This window comes from Folsomia candida, unplaced genomic scaffold (assembly GCF_002217175.1).
Source record: "Folsomia candida strain VU population unplaced genomic scaffold, ASM221717v1 Fcan01_Sc013, whole genome shotgun sequence".
Lineage (NCBI taxonomy): Eukaryota > Metazoa > Arthropoda > Collembola > Entomobryomorpha > Isotomidae > Folsomia > Folsomia candida.
In genome coordinates this window covers 3827797-3833097 of record NW_019091205.1, presented here as the reverse complement: position 1 = coordinate 3833097, position 5301 = coordinate 3827797, and positions in this window count along the sequence as shown.

Below are 5301 nucleotides of genomic sequence, written 5' to 3'. Positions count from 1 at the left end.
AATAATAAAAATACTCAAAAAATTGCAAAAAATTGAAAAAATTAAAAAATTAAATAATGAGTTACGTATGAAATTTTATGCTACACATTACAGGAATTCGTTATTATTATCTTCGTACCATTAGTATTTTTTGTGTCGAAAAATAAGTTACGACAGTTAAGAGATTTTGTGGACGTCGTAAAACTACTAAAAAAATCGCGCTACAATATTTGTACGTATACTCTGTCCACGGCAAGTTGAACCCGGAGATATGGAAGACTAAATCCCGGCCCATGCTTATTAACGTTGAACTGAGTTTAGTCTCCCATATCTCCGGGTTCAACTTGCCGTGGACAGATAGTATGTGCATATGTAAACATATAAGCACAAAATGGTTTTCTCCAATTTTAATCAAACGAATTTTAAACTGTTAACGCACAAAAATTAAAAGATCTACAGTTTTGTATTTTAGTTGATTCACGTATTTGCCCTTGTAGCATAATTTTTAACCAAAATCAGAATCATTCAAAATTCTATAACTTTTTCAATTTTAAACTTATATTAAGAATAACTGATATTCTGATATTAAAGAACATCAATAACAAAAATTATCTTTCAAAAACTTTTAATTTTACAAAGTTTTATATTTTTTGCATTTTTCAAACTTCCAAGGTAGCATACAAGTTTCAAATTTTAAAAGTTTTTATTAAAGTATTTTGTTCTTTAATGTTTTCAATCGGGTTAAAATTGGAAAAGTTACAGAGTTTTGAAAAATCTTGATTTTGGTTAAAACCTCGGGCAAAGGGAAACTATCCAGAAAATTCACTTGTGGGTGCGCACCAACGGTTTAAAATTTGTCTAGTCAAAACCGGAGAATACCACTTCAGGTCTCCCCATTGTAAGCTCACGGGTTTTATGAAGCTTGACGCTTCGTTTTTGATTTGTATGCTATTTTACGATACTAAGGATGCGAGTAGAATTCTGGATACCGGTTTTGAATATGAGGCGTGAGTATTTAATTCGTCGTTTAATTTTTCATTCAAATATTCGACACTTTTCAGTAAAAAATATTGTAAACTTCGTAGCAAAGGTTTCTAGTATTAAACATGCAAAGGGTGTAGATTTAATCCGGCAACATTATTCACTGCAAAGAACATATTTATTTTTCGAAACTGCACGTATTTCTCCCTTGCATAATTTTGACAAGAACTTTAGGTTACTAAAACTAACTAGCTGAAGTCAGTATCTCATGAAACTTGAAAATACAAATAGTCAGTCTATTTCTGGTGGGTGAGACAATTTTGGATTAGAGGTGAGCCAAATGCTCAGTTGAACCGAGCTCGTGCTCGGTGAGCCCGACTTCAATTGAGCTTAAGCGAGCGGAGCTTTTTCTGAACCGACCATTATCGAGCAGAGCTTTTTTGAGCTTTTCCTGAGTCGAGCTTGAGCGAGCCAGGCTTTTTAAAAGCTCGTTATCTTCTAGAATTTCAAGTGGGGTGAAGTAAAAATTTTGTGGCCGAGTAGTTCAAACATACTCTTCCCGTCTTCACCTTAACATTTAACCCGTTTACACTGAAACTTAATAACATAGCGTGTAAAATATTTCCTTCATCTGCAAACCTTTTGTTTAACAAATAAAATTTATTTCCGGGTTGCTGTTAAAATTGGAGCTAAATAGTTATATATCCAGCAGGAAACACAAAGTTTTAAATTTATGGGCGTTTTATTACCTTAATACAACGATAGATATTAACTTAGAATTTAGTTAGGGTGTGGAGTACACATGTGTGCCACAAAAAACCCTCAATTTACCAGAGTTTGATCATGCTCGTCTCGGTTCAACTGAGCTGAGAGAGCCAAGATTTTTTCAAGACGAGCTTGTTCCAGTTTCCCCGGGGTCGAGCTTTTTTGAGCTGCTTTTGCGATCCGAGCTTTTGAAAACCGCTGCACGACGCATCTCTATTTTGAATTATTCAGTTCATTTTACATCCTTGGAAAAATTGTTATTCACGCATTGCTACGACCTTTCTCCGGCGCATCCGAATTTTGCATGATTTTAATTTTTAATTAGAATTTCCCGCTTTTAAGACCTGCATCTCAAAGCCAAGGTGCTTTTAATTAACATTTATCTTCATTCTACCCATGGTAAAAATGTCAACGAAAAACATTAAAGGGATCAATAGTTATAGCTGATATTGTCTCTAGAGGGGGCCAAAAAATAAATGTTACTGTACTAAGTTTATACCCTTTAACTTTAAGTACACTTACAATGAGGAGGTGAGAGGTGGTTATCGCCGATATTCCCCGGACTAATTTTAAATTGTTCACGTTCAAAAATAAGTGCACCCGTATTTTTTCGTTTTCCTGAATGGGCATGTTTACGCACATGGAGGAATTTTCACAAAAAATTTCAGCCAAAATTCGGATTTTTAAAAACGCTAACTTTTCGAATTTTAACCCGATTTCAAAAAATAAACCCATTTTTTGTTCAGAATTACATCCCTGAAAATATAAAAATTCATCTTTAAAAAACTTGTAATGTTCAAAAAATTATCGTTTTTTGGGTTATAAAAATTCAGAAATAGCATGAAAATATCAAGTTTTAAATTTTTTTTTAAATTAATTTTTATATTTTCAGGGATGTAATTCTGAACACAAATTGGGTTTATTTTTTGAGATCGGGTTAAAATTGGAAAAGTTACAGCGTTTTTAAAAATCCGAATTTTGGCTGAAATTTTTTTTGAAAATTCCGCTCAGTGCGTAAACATCCCCATTCAGGAAAACGAAAAAATCCGGGTCCAATTATTTTTGAATGTGAACAATTTAAAATTAGTCCGGTGGATATCGCCGGTAACCACCTCACACCGTCGCATCGTTAGTACTTAATCTTTGGACTAATTATTTAGTTCATGCCCTAAGCACTTTGTTGATGACTTTTGGAAAATTTTTTAAACGTAGAAACTTGTTTGATATTTCAGTAATCTTTAAAATTTTTTTATTAAACCCTTCATGTTGGCTGGAGTTTATCGTACAATTTTTCTTTGAATGCAAAACAGGCTATTCAAGGAATAAAAGGTTTATTTTAAAAGTGGCACTACCATTTCAGGTGCCACGCTTTGCGTTAAAGCTACTTGGTAGTACAAAACTTTGCAGACCCTTGTTAATGTTTACTCGGTTTTTTTTCATAAGAAAACCACTGGGATGAATTATCTAGATACACCATATTTCCACCAGATACAATACATGTTTGAGGAGTTGATTGGTCAGGCAGTGTATATGGCATACTAAAGCTAGTGGTTTTTAATACTTAAAGCTAAGATATAGGTAACTATGTATCTATTCCCTATGTTAAAACGATATGAGTGAGTGGAATTTTAAGCCTGAAAATGGTAATCTAATTTTTTCTGGATGGGCCCCCCCCAAGGCCCAATCCTGACTACGCCGCTGTCCATGACATTCGATCTTTTGCCCACTGCGATCGAACATCTTTGTTCTTCCGGGAAAGCTCACGCTTTTCATCATTTTCCTTCTGCAGAGGATCGGGAAAGCACGCCGGACTTTATTTGGCCTTGATTTCTCGGAAAGAGGCTTGAAAACCACTATAGTCTGGTTTGCCATCACAAAGGAGTTGCCTGAGCGACGGAGAATGATAGATTTTTCGCTCTGCATCATCGTAGGCATGCCCCATTGCTTGTTTGTTCCACCGGAAGTGGTCTCTTTGGCCTTGAACGTTACTACGGAATGTCGGCTGACAATTACGTGCTTCGCAAATTTCCAAATACATCTTCTATTCGCAAGTAAAGCTTCTACTTTGCCCCTCTGCCACATGGCCTGGAATTTACCCCTCGCCATGACATACCTTCCAAAGAAAAAGTTTAATCTACACCGACTATAGACCAAAATATCACAAACATACTGACGATAAAATTTCTGGTTCAAAGTCAATAGATTTCGCCCTGTGGAATAACAAACATCTTGTTTTTTGGCATATGTCCTTGTTTTATGGGTCACCTGAATTTTATATTTCTGTAGATTCCCAAGTTGTATGATTATGGAACAAGATGAAAAGTTGCGACAAGACTTCTACCCCCCGTAGTACTTAATGGTGAAAGAAACATAATTATTTTGAACGGCCTTTGAGAAATTGGAAAAAATCCTAGGTGTCCTTGTTTAGTGGGTCGCAGTGTAAGTAGTACTGGTATAGGTTTAGTTGGTATGATATACGCATGTACATACATCATATCAGGAAAGCGTTGTGGAACATCTTGAACATGGAATGTGTACAAATTCGCTGAACGCTCAAATACCTCGACTTACACTCAGTATTTCCATTTCCTAACTTTAGGATAATATTGATATATTTCCTTCAGTTGCTCTATAAATAGCTTGCAAGTAAATGTTTTGCTTGGAAATTTGGCAGGATTGGGTTTCGACAACATATTTAGTACATTCTTGATTCCTAAAATCATAATACAACTACAACATTTAAAGCATAATGCAAACCGGATATTGGAAGTAAATAGCTTGAGCTATCTTACATATGTAAACATTGGTCCTTTGTACGTACAAATGCCCCAATACTTTGCGAATATGTTTTCGTCATTAAATAAATTCGATAAACATCTAAGGTCATCAATAAATATCAAATACCGATAAATGCGTACGTGCATCTTAGTTAATGTTAACCCGGTTTAGTTTACTCGACAAACTGACAATCAATAACTAAGTAAATATATTTATCTCATTACAAGAGGGTAAGAAGAACGTATTCAGTAAATGAGAACTACATAATTGGATATGTATTAATGCACGCAAATGTCTTAATAATTTTACAACACACTTTCAAAGTGTCTGAGTCAGATATGAAGAAGTGCCACATAAAAGCTACTCAGGAAATGAGAATGCAAGGCACAAGATACAGAGGTCCAATAAAAATCGGTATCATAAACATCCGTTAGCAAAAAGATAATATAAAATAGTTAACCTAAATATCTAAGATTAAATTATTATATTTTATCCTACGCTCCCCCTCATTCGTACAATGGCCCTTCTATACCACAGTTCTGGCACGCCCCGTCTTTCTTCTTCTGAGGTAGCTGGAATTGTTGCTGCTGGGTTTTCCTTTTTATAAAATTTTGCATTTCCATTCTGGGCTTTGAATGCGATGTTGAACTGCTACACCTCCTCTCACTCATATTTTTCCTTGAATGTTCTTCAATCTGAATCCCAGCGATGAGGTTCACCATTGAAATAAGGATAAAGATGACGTTTATAAGTACGCGAAACTTGCCGACGTTATCCTTTTCATTTAAGAAAAACTCG